Consider the following 12117-nt stretch of genomic DNA (forward strand, 5'->3'; position numbering starts at 1 on the left):
GATGAAGAGGTACATAGCACAAGGTTTGGGATGGTCCTAAGTGCGAGAGCCTTTGGGGATGTGTTTGCCAATTTGGAAGCTCTCTGAGCCTCATCTTTTAGGATTTTTTTTTTTTTAAATGGAGGTTCTGTTACAAGGGCATAATTGATTAAATTATTGGCCATTTGTAATTTGACTCAATTTCCAGCTCCTCTCCCCTCCCGGGAGGTTCAAGAGTGGAACTGAAAGTTTCAACCCTCCACTCACATGACTGATCCCCCTGGAACCCAAGAGAAGTTATCTCAGGCCCACCATGAGTCACCTCATTAATATAGACTCAGATATGTTTGAAAAGAGTGTGTCATAAATAATGAGACATCCCTAACGCTTCTATCAGTTAGAAAATTCCAAGTGTATTAGAAGCTCAGTGCCAGAAATGGGGGACAAGGACCGAATAAGCCTTTTTATTTTACTACGGAGGATTAAGTATGTAGATTCTTGGGACCTATTCCAACTGTATATTGAATTAAAATTCTTAGGAGTAAGACTCAGACATCTCTTTTTTTCTTTCTTTTTTTTTCCCCCTGCTGGTTTGTTGATCTTGGACATTTCTAGTTTCTAAAGCATCCCCAGTAATTCTGATGACCAGCTAGCTTTTAAAACTACTGATCATGAATCATTTGTGAGGAATTTGGAGAAACATCCCAGCATCACCTACATGCACAGATTATTCTAAACTAGACATTACTGGATTTTTCCACTTATGTTAAGTTTCTTGGGCAGGATGAGTTTTTTCTACTTCTTGGTTAAGCCAACCTGAGGCCTCCAGGTTCTCTCCAGACCTGTGCTTCAACTTGGTGTTGGCTTGGGATCCTCAACGTAGATGTCTCTGATGCCCCTGGGCCAGGCTAATGTGAGTTATTAATGTTGTTTGCCAACTATTTATAGCTTTTCCTTCTTCTGGGCACATGGTAGAATTGCACTTTCTTGCATCCTGTGATTAAGTAGGACCATATACCTAGCTCTGGCCAATGATCAGAAGTGATGTGTGTCACTTCTGGGCCAGAACATTTCATTACCAGTGCAAGATCCTCCAGAATTCTCCTTCTTTCTATCTGGATGGTGGGAGTGGCAACTTTCTGAATGGCAGTTGCTCTGTTAGTATGTGTTCATGAGTGACTGTGATGTACAGGACCTCCTTACTGACTTACGATGGACATGCAATAAAGAGATTTTTATTGTTTGAAGCCCCTGAGATTTGGGGGATGTTTGTTGTGGTAGTGTAGTCTAGTCTAGCCTGATTGATCTAGGCAGAGATTGCAGGCTTATGCCTCTGAAGTTTTCTCACTCTTTTGTGGCTTTGGGATTAGGATCATGCCTCTTACCCAATTTGAATTTTTTTTTTCTACTTCAAAGACTTATTAATGACAAAATTCTCTCCTTATTAATGCAGGAATTAGCACTTTTACCCCCACTAAACTTGTCAGGAGCCTGTCAGTATTCTCAGAACAGCCAGTAACTGTTGAGAAAATGATGCTATCAGTTGAATGGTGGTGGCTTTTGTTTGCTTATCATATGCAACTCATATTTATGAATGCTGGGACATAAACTAACAAAGAAAATTCTAGTTAACAATGTTTAAAATACTTCATGGAGTATTGTCTTTTTACAGGGCTGTCTTATAGACATGCTTCACAATTTTTCTGAAAAGCCAGTGGTGTGAGATAATCTCTCAGGGAAATTAGTGTCATTTTCCTACACTCAGTAAAGGTGGTATCTATTAAAACTGTTTTTTAGAGATTATTTTTCTCTCTTATTTTAGTACAGAAATCAAGACCCCTGGTAATCAAAGAGAGGAAGCACTGCGTTACCTCCCGAGTCAGCACATAGATGGGGCTGCATCTATGCAGCGGCGACTTGTCATTGATTGCCATTCTTTTCCTTGGGGGAAGAACATAAACTTTCTTTATGGCTGCTTTCTTTCATCTTTTATGCAAAAATAGCCACCAGTGCTTCTTGTGTTGGTATCCTGGGTGGTGAGTTTTCTTTATTCAGTTTATAGGTAATTATTTCTGTATTAGATCAATCATTTAATTTTATTTCTACATTTAGAAGTTTTTACCTTTTGTACAAGTAATATGTGTATACATTCTGTTTATAAATAATTCAAATACGGCAAATAATGCTGAAATCCCGTTTGCCACTTCTCATTTTCCTCTCCAGGGTGAATTGCATATGTGTATCCTTTCAAATTTTTACATACATATTTACATGCACATGTGTACTCGTGAAATTTTAACATTTTTATGTTTTAATTTTTCACACAAATGGAATTGATTGTATGTACTATTCTAAAATGGCTTTATTCACTTAATAACATATCTTAGAGAGTTTTCCATATCAGTATAAATGAAGAAAACTCATTTTTTCTGTTTATTTTCTATAATATGGATGTGCCATACTATTTAATAATTACCCTACTAACAGACACTAAGGTTGTTTCTAAGATTTTATTATTACAATAATGTGGTCACGAATATTTTTATACACATGACTCTGTGTACATATGTGAATGTTTCTCTAGAATTGATACAGAGCAATGAAATGGCTTTGTCAAAGAATCTAAAACTTTAATTTTAGCAGATATTTTCCAATCTCCCTCCAAATTGTCTGAATCGTTATGTAACAACTATTTCCCCTTATTTTTGCCATCATTTTATATTAAGAAACATTTAACTCAAAGGTAAAAATATTTCATTTCAATTTTCACTTCTTCAGTTAGTAGAGAGGTTAAACTATTTTTATATTTTTATTTCTATTAATTATTTATTTAGAATATTTGTCTATTTTCCTATTGCATTGTTTGTCTCCTCCTCATTCTCCTCCTCTGTCTCCTTCTTCTTGACTTAAATAACAAACTTTTATTTCTCACTGTTCTGGAGGCTGGAATGTTTGAGATTAGAGTGCCAGCATGGTTGGCTTCTGATGAGGGCTCTCTTCCTGACTTACAGATGGCTGTCCTCTCTCTGTATTCTAACATGGTGGAGACGGCTTTTTCTTTTTGACTTATTGGAATTATTTTTATATCCTGCATACTATTCCTTTCATATTCATTGCAAATATTTTCTCTGAATATGTCTCCTTTAACTTTGTCTTGTGGTTGTTTTTTCTACTTGACTTACTACCTCTGTTTTCCATTAGTCAGATTCATCTATTCATTGAGTTTGAGAGTGCCTCTTTTTAATGGTGCTAGCTTTTCTCAAATGTTTAATGATTTGTGATTGCAAGTGATTTTTTGTATTTGTTTTTTCCTGTTAATTGCTATTCATTCATTATGTACTCACAAGTGTACATAGGATAGGGTGAGAGGCAGGAGAGAGAGGCATTCCGTGATGCTGCACTGATACTTCATGTGTGTAGTGAGCCTAGGGAAGGGCCAATGACTGCCAGCGATGTTGCTTTGATAGTTAGACTGCTTCTCTATCCAAATGCACATACTCAGTGCTCATCTCTAAGGCAAACAGCTCTGTTGCCTAATTGCCTTGGGCAACTGACAACCCTGTAAGTATGAGAAGGAAGGGTGGGAAGGTGGGAAGGTGGGAAGGTGGAAGGAGAGGAGGATTCCATATACCTGGTGGCTCTTTCTGTGGGGCCTTAAATAATCAGCCTGTTAGTGATTCCAGTATACCCTTGTCCTGTGAGTAACTGCTCCTTCCTGGTAGGGTATGCCCAGTAGAGTTATCTCACCTGTTGTATTTGCCTTCTCCTGTGTGAATGTTGCTTGTGGTTTTCTTCTTCATTCTAATTCTATATGTGTTCTATGTTTTAGTGATATTTTTCCTGATTTTTGGTCCACTGAGAGTACATCTTATTTCCCAGAGTAAGTTATCCTTTGTAAGAAGTTGGGGTGAAGAAAGAGGTTGCCACATGTGATCTGTCAGCCATCTTGAACCAGAAGCTCAGAAGTCATCCTACCTGATTTATATTGCACTGTTCAGTCAGATACTTCTGAAATATTAAACACTTCGCTTGGACAAGAAAGAGCAGAAGGAGATTGGAGGGTTTGCCTCATTAATGTAAATATCCTCATCCAGGCCACTTGTCATCAGTCCATCTAGGCTGGACTGATTATTTACTTACACTAAAGGGGGTAAATAAAAGGAGGAAAACCAGACAAAGTAAAAAAAAAATCCATCTTCAAATTTATCTCTGACAGTATTGTCTACTGGAATTTCCCTAAGGCCCCCATCCTGGCTTGCTTATAAGCTGCATTTATCTATTGTGTCTGAATATAATTTGCATATTCATGTCTGAGTCAATTTTCAAGTTGCAACACTTCCATAGCCTTCATTCACTAATGATTCCTCTGGGAACAAAACTGTCCTTTAACAAACCTGGCTGTTAAGTGGAAACAAACAAGTCATAAATCACACAGAGCAGGTTTGGCTTGTGGCTTATGGCTCAGGGGCAGTATTTTTGTAAGTTGCTCATGCCCCTGACAAATATGTGCCCTTGCAACGTCTCCTTGACCAGACCTTGCTGCATGGGGGTAGGGTAAATCCTGTTCATGGCTGTGGGCCTTGGCGAGCAGTCCTTAATTTCTCCTTTGTCTTTTACTTACTGTGAGGGGGTCCAAGGTCTCTATTTTCTGATCCTGCCTATGAGAATGGGAAAAGATAAAAAATATTTACTCTATATCTTGGTCAATGTGTTATTTGATCCTGGGGTAATTTCTAGTGGGCTCCCCTTCTCCCTGATAATATATACAATACCTTGGAAAAACTTAGTTTACATGCCACAGGTGAGCCACACCAAATAAAAGAACCGACACGTACATTTATATCAACAAAGAATATGAGCGACCCCAACGTCCATTGATCTTCTATTCAGGAATTTTCTCCTGTGGATGTTTATATCTATTTTCTCACATGGTTAGATAAGGTAAGCAAGACTGAATTTTTTTCAGGACTATACTTTCATCGGTGCTAACTTAAGGAATACTTCAATAACTTGAACCAGAAAATAGAAGTTTATTTTATTTAATGTAGTCAGAAGAGGTTTACTTTGTTCTCAGATCAATGATTTCGGAAAATGAATATGCCCGAGAAACCTCATCCATCAGCCTACCAATGACTGAAAGAATTGTATATCTTTAATGGTGTGAAAAAACATCTGAACACATTAACCTTGAAATTATGAGGGAAAAGTAAAAAAGATCTCTAATTTTATTTTCAGCACAAAGACAGAATAGAAAGACCTCTAATTTATTGAAGGAAGTTAAGGTATTTAGATTCAAACTGGGCATATTTTTCTTTATCAAACTGCCCTGAGTTCATTGGAAATACAGATTTGTGGAAATTGTAGATATTTCCTGGAAATGAAGTCACTGTAAAAGAGCATCCCAGAATTTTTTAAAAAAATGTATATGAATCATTCTTTAATTTTGTGTAGCTGCTTTTGGAATGGAAACCTCCGGATATTCAGAACTGCTGAACATTAACTTGAGCAGTGTGGATGTTTGCATTAGAAGTACTTTGTATGCACTCTACTATAAAGACACATGCACACATACGTTTATTGCAGCACTCTTCACAATAACAAAGGCTTGGAACCAACCCAAATGCCCATCAGTGATAGACTGGATAAAGAAAATGTGGCACATATATACCGCAGAATACTATGCAGCCATAAAAAAGATGAGTTCGTGTCCTTTGCAGGTACATGGATGAAGTTAGAAACCTTCGTTCTCAGCAAACTAACACAGGAACAGAAATCCAAACACTCCATGTTCTCACTCATAAATGGGAGCTGAACAATGAGAACACGTGGACACAGGGAGGGGAACATCACACACTGGGGCCTGTTGGGGTGTAGCGAGCTAGGGGAGGGATAGCATTAGAAGAAATACCTAATGTAGACGACGGGTTGATGGGTGCAGCAAACCACCATGACATGTGTATACCTATGTCACAAACCTGCACGTTCTGCACATGTATCCCAGAACTGGAAGTATATATATATATATATGTATATATACTTTGTCTACACCAAGAGCATACACACACACACACACACACACACACACACGTACTTTGTATGCACCGAGAGCTCACATGCCTGAAGTTTTGGGACAAGGATATAGATTCTAGACTAAAGTGTGCATATATTCCATAGTTTTAATAATGACTTAGCTTGTTGATATCAGTTCTATAATTAACAACACCAAAGCTGAATTGAGACTGGTACCAGGCCTATGAATGTTTTGTAGAAGCAACATTTATTAAAATGTGCTTTGATCTGCTTTGGTATTGGAGCTAACAAATTTATGTTTCTAGCTAGCACACAGACCTCAGTAAAACTTATGAACAGTACACACGCACATATGGCCCATCACTGGAAAAACGAAATGCCCAACTGGATAGGGTATCTTTGAAAGGTTTCTGACTCATGGCTGATCTCTGCAGCCATATTAGGATTTCTAAATACCCAGGACCATTTGGAAGATGGGCACAGGTCCTGGTACCATTTGGCCATACCACCCTTTCCCTATCTAAATAAGATAATGCTCTTTCATCTGTGCATGAGGTTCTGTTTTCATCGGCATTCTCTAAGGAACCCTCATGGGGAGGGAATGACTGGTTCATTCAGGTAAAGCCTCTTCTGGATACAGTTGCAATCCTTGCATACTTTGTGTTCTGTTTTGCCTTTGACATTACAGCTCTCTGACTTGAATTTTCTCTGCTCTGTATTTGACCATTACATGAAGCATTTTTGGTGATGAGACATAAATCTTTATGCTGGATAAATGCCATCTGCCACTATATACTTTTCAGGTTGGATTATTGCCACGCTTCTTTTAGAATATTTGCCTGCCTAAGATATAATTTTGGTTTATTGTCCAAAGTCTGGAACAGATTCTAATCCTTCTCCCTCTGGTTTGTTTTCCATCTTTTTGTGTAGTATACTTATCTCTAGTTGAGATATCTTTGGCATCCTCCTCTATCTTGCCTCTTAAGTCATTGTGACTGCTTAGAAGCACCGAGAGTTTCTTTCCAGGACTAATAGATTTAGCTATATCCTATGTTCTTAAAAAAAATCCTTCTGAGTTATTTTATGTTGTGCAATCTTATGGCTTTCATTCTCAGCCTTTTAACGTTGTATAGTTAGTCAAAGTCTGGGGGAGAGAGGATAGGTTTTGACTCCTAACTATTTACATGATGAAACTAGCTCAAATACTTTTAAGGATTTTTTTTTTTTGATTATCAAAGTAATATATGCTTGTTAGAGAAAACTAGAAAATACAGAAAAAGAAAAAAGAGAAAGAAACAAAATCCAGAGATAATACACATTATTTCTGAGTATCTTGTTTTCTTTTTCTTTCTTTCTTTCTTTTTTTTTTTTTTTTTTTTTTTTTTTTTTTTTTTTTTTTGAGGCGGAGTCTTACTCTGTGACCAGGTTGGAGTGCAGTGGTGCGATCTCAGCTCACTGCAACCTCCGCCTCCCGGGTTCAAGAGATTCTCGTGCCTCAGCCTCCCGAGAGCTGGGACTCCAGGCTCGTGCCACTAATTTTTGTATTTTTATTAGAGACGGGGTTTCACCATGTTGGCCAGGATGGTCTCCATCTCTTGACCTCGTGATCCACTTGATCTTTTTTTTTTCTATTCATTTAAGTAGTACAGCAATTTGGGCTACATTCAGATTTGTATTCTGCTTTTAAATTTCATATTATATCATAATCATTTCCTCATGTTCATATCAACTTTATAAACATCTGTAATGGCTTTAAGACATTTAATCATAGAGATATACCATGGTATAACTACTCATATATTGTTGAATATTTTGCTTCCAAATTTTTACTAGTGTACGTAATGATGTAACATCTTTGTATGTATGGCTTTTTAAAATGTTTCAAAAATTAGTTTCCTAAGTTGGTGATTTGTTGACTAGAACTTGACTAGAAACTTCAGAAGTATCATCAACATAAAGTTCAAATATTTAAAAGATAAAAACAGAAAAATCTGAATAAATGTATTACATAATCATGGCACATTTATCAAAACTAAGAAATTGACATTGGTACCATACACTGACTAAAGTAGAAACTTTTTTCAGATTTCCCAGTTTTTCCCTCATATCATTTTCTTCTCTTCTAGGATGCAATCCATTATACCATATTGCATTTAAGATTCAACTTTTAGAGCCTGGTGACAAATAGTTTATTCAGAAAGGCTGCTGAGTTGTGCATTTTCTGTGTTTTTGCATAGCTAACAATGTCTTTCTCATACCTTATAAATGGCACCCATTTTGTGGGTGGATTCTTGAGTCACAATTTTCCCTCTGTGTTACGTTTTTAAATATTTTAACATCACAATCATGTTCCTTAAACCTTTATTTTTATTCAGTCTAATCATTCTGAGTCCCTTGGATATTTTCTTTATGATTCAGTTCCTTATATAATCTGGATCCTCCTGTGGTATTTGAAACCTTCACAAATCTGGTTGTGCCTGGTGGAACCTCCCTGGTGGTTTGTTGCTGACACCTGGATTCAACACTCTGGAAGTCTCACTAATACAGAGTACATGAGAATTCCCGCTGCCTATTCAATACTTGACTTCCATCGTCAACACTTGGATTTTTGACACAACTCATGACTATAGTACCTCCTTAGCAGCTGTATTTCTCTATTGACTCACACTGATGAGTGAAGAAACCTTAGACTTTACAATGGTTTGTGGATCTCCAAAGCTCAGTCTTACTCAACAAAATCTTATTCCTTGGTACTTAATTTCTGTCAGGTAAAGAGTAAATTAAATTAAAATGTTCTCTTTAGGGGAGGTGATAATGAAAGTTATACAGTTACTCTCTTCCACAGAATACAGATTATCTCAGTCTGACAACATAATTCTATGGCGGTTTAAATGTTTATGTATCTTTATTATGAATTGATCTAAACCATCAATAAAAAATAAACATATTAAACAAAGGAGCACCTTGGTTATAAACAACTCGGCCACCCTTAAGACTGACATAGTGGTAGTGGCTTTGTATGATTATTCACAGACTGAAAGATTTCTCCTCATAAACAACAATATCATTCTGAGTATAAAAATGTGATATAATGAGAGATCTGCTAAGGCCTGCCTAATTTGAAAACTCACACACTTAACCACTTGAATAGTATCTTTCATTTACATTTCTATTTCCACATTCACTAATATGTTCTAGGCTCCATCTAATTGGCATGTAATTACTGGGATTCACTTTTTCCTATTTGAAAATTTGGTTATTTTATCAATCTTTACTTTTTCTCGGGAATTACTGACTACTTCCTTAATCACATTCTGCAAGTTCCTTCAGCAAACTGGCATGGTATACATTTGAGCCTGGAAAATTAACTTCACTTAATTGATATCAGCTTACCACTGCCAGCACAATTATAGTTAGAACTTGGTATAGAAATAATTTGGGAACCATCCAGATTAGGTAATTAAGTCCCTTGGGAGACTGAGCATTTACTGGAGAAATAAACCCCTCCTTACTAATCCTGACTCCGAGGGAATTCAGCCAGGTGGATGCATGCTGTAGTTTAGGAATTAGTATGGCTGCAAATTTTATGCACCACTGGGCTATTTCCTGTATGCATCCCTGGTCGGATTTTCCTAAATTTTGCCCATGGGTTGACCTAGACATGGTTAGCACGTGAGTTAGGAAGACTCTAAAGGAAAGAAGACTCCTTCAAGGCAGCTGATGAAGGCAGGTTGGCAGCATTTGACATTGCTCTTCCAGAGTGGGGGTGTTCTAATCAACTCAAGGCCACTAATTCCATCATGGCTGTTTTCTGAAACCCTGGGACTTCTAGATGGGCTTAGCCTCAGTGTTTGGTGCTATTCTCTTTGACGCTTAGCACATCTCAGACATAAGAAAACATTAAAACATCTTTATGTTTTCACATGTTTTGATAGAAAGGGAAATATCCCTTTGATTTCTTTCTTTTCTTTCTTTTTCTTTTTAATTTCTATTGGTACATACAAGCTGTATATATTTAGGGGTAAATGAGATATTTTAATACAGGTATACAATGCATAATAATCACATCAGGATAAATGAGGTATCCATTACCTCAAGCATCTCTTTCTTTGTGTTACAAACATTCCAATTATACTCTTTTAGTTATTTTTAAATGTACAATATATTATTGTTGACTATAATCACCCTGTTGAGCTATCAAATACTAGATCTTGTTAATTCTATCTAACTATATTTTTGCACAGATTAACTATCCATACTTCCTCCCCAACCCCCACTACCTTTCCCAGCCTCTGATAACCATCATTATACTCTCTATCTCAAGGAGTTAAATTGTTTTCGTTTTTAGCTCCCACAAAGGAGTGAGAACATGTGAAATTTGTCTTTCTGTTCCCAGCTTATTTCACTTAATGTCCTCCCATTCCATCCATGCGGTTGCAAATGACAAGATCTGATATTTATTATGGCTAATTAGCACACCATTGTGTATGTGTACCACATTTCCTTTATCCGTTCATCTGTTGATGGAGGTTTAGCTTGATTCCAAATCTTGGCTATTGTGAATAGTATTGCAATAACCATGGTAGTGCAGATATCTCTTTGATATAATAATTTTCTTTCTTTTGAGTATATACCTAGCAGCAGAATTGCTGAACCATATGGTAGTTCCATTTTTGAGGAATCTCCATAATGTTCTCCATAGTGGCTGTACCAATTACATTCCCACCAGCAGTGTATGAGTGTTCCTTCATCCACATTCTCAACAGCATTTGTTATTGCCAGTCTTTGCCATTGGCTTTTTGGATAAAAACCATTTTGACTGGGATGAAATGATATTTCATTGTAGTTTTGATTTGCACTCCTCTGATGATCAATGATGTTGAGCACATTTTCATATATCTGTTTGCCATGTGTATGTCTTCTTTTGAGAAATGTCTATTCAGATCTTTTGCCCATTTTTAATTGGATTATTAGACATTTTTCTATAGAGTTGTTTAACTCCTTATATATTTTGGTTATTAAACACTTGTCAGACAGTTTGCAAATATTTTCTCCCATGCTGTGCGTTATTTCTTCAATTTGTTGTTTTCTTTGCTGTGTCGAAGTGTTTAGACGTATGTGATCCCACTCGTTCATTATTGATTTGCTTGCCTGTGCTTATGGGTTACTCAAGAAACCGTTGCCCAGACCAATGTCCTGGAGTATTGCCTCAGTGTTTTCTTTTAGCAGTTTTATTGTTTGAGCTCTTATATTTAAGTCTTTAATTCATTTTGATTTAATTTTTGCATATGACAAAATAGGAGTCTGGTTTTATTCTTCTGCATGGGATATCCAGTTTTCTAGCACCATTTATTGAAGAGATTATCTTTTCCCCAATGTATGTTCTTCAAACCTTTGTCAAAAATGACTTCACTGCAGATGTGTGGATTTATTTCTGGGTTTTCTGTCCTGATGTGTCTGTTTTTATGCCAGCACTATACTGTTTCTGTTACATAGCTCTATAGCGTTATTTGAAGTCTGGTAATGTGATTCCTTCAGTTTGTTCTTTTTGCTCAGGATGGCTTTGGCTATTCTGGGTCTTTCGTGGTTCCACATAAAAATTTTAGGATTACTTTTTCTATTTCTGTGAATAATGTCTTTGGCATTTTGATAGGGATTGCATTGAATCTGTAGATTGCTGTGAGTAGTATGGATATTTAAACAATATTGATTCTTCCAATCAATGCATATTAATATATTTCCATTTTTTGTGTCCTCTTCAACTTCTTGTATCACCATTTCATAGTTTTCATTGTAGAACTATTTTATTTCTTTGGCTAAGTTTATTTCTAGGTATCTTATTTTATTTGCAGCTATTTTAAATGGGATTATTTTCTTGACTTATATTCAGATTGTTTGCTGTTGGCATATAGAAATGCGACTGATTTTTCTATGTTGATTTTGTATCCTGCAACTTTACTGAATTTTGTTTATCAGTTCTAATAGTTGTTTGGTGGAGTCTTTAGGTTTTTTCAAGTATAAGATTGTATCATCTGTAAATAAGGATAATTTGGTTTCTTTCTTTTCAATTTGGGTGCCCTTTATTTCTTTCTCTTGTCTGATTGCTCT

At 36.4% G+C, this 12117-nt stretch overlaps 1 protein-coding gene across 1 annotated transcript in view; it reads left to right on the plus strand.

Annotated features, from left to right (window-relative positions):
* The first annotated feature begins 823 nt into the window (after positions 1-823).
* The window catches only part of EVA1A (eva-1 homolog A, regulator of programmed cell death), a 102619-nt gene continuing 91325 nt past the window's right edge, over positions 824-12117 (plus strand). The window contains 1 exon segment of the mRNA NM_001194534.1: positions 824-892. The gene's annotated coding sequence lies outside the window, so the exon portion shown is untranslated.

The sequence above is a fragment of the Macaca mulatta genome, chromosome 13 (assembly GCF_049350105.2).
Source record: "Macaca mulatta isolate MMU2019108-1 chromosome 13, T2T-MMU8v2.0, whole genome shotgun sequence".
NCBI classification, from domain to species: domain Eukaryota; kingdom Metazoa; phylum Chordata; class Mammalia; order Primates; family Cercopithecidae; genus Macaca; species Macaca mulatta.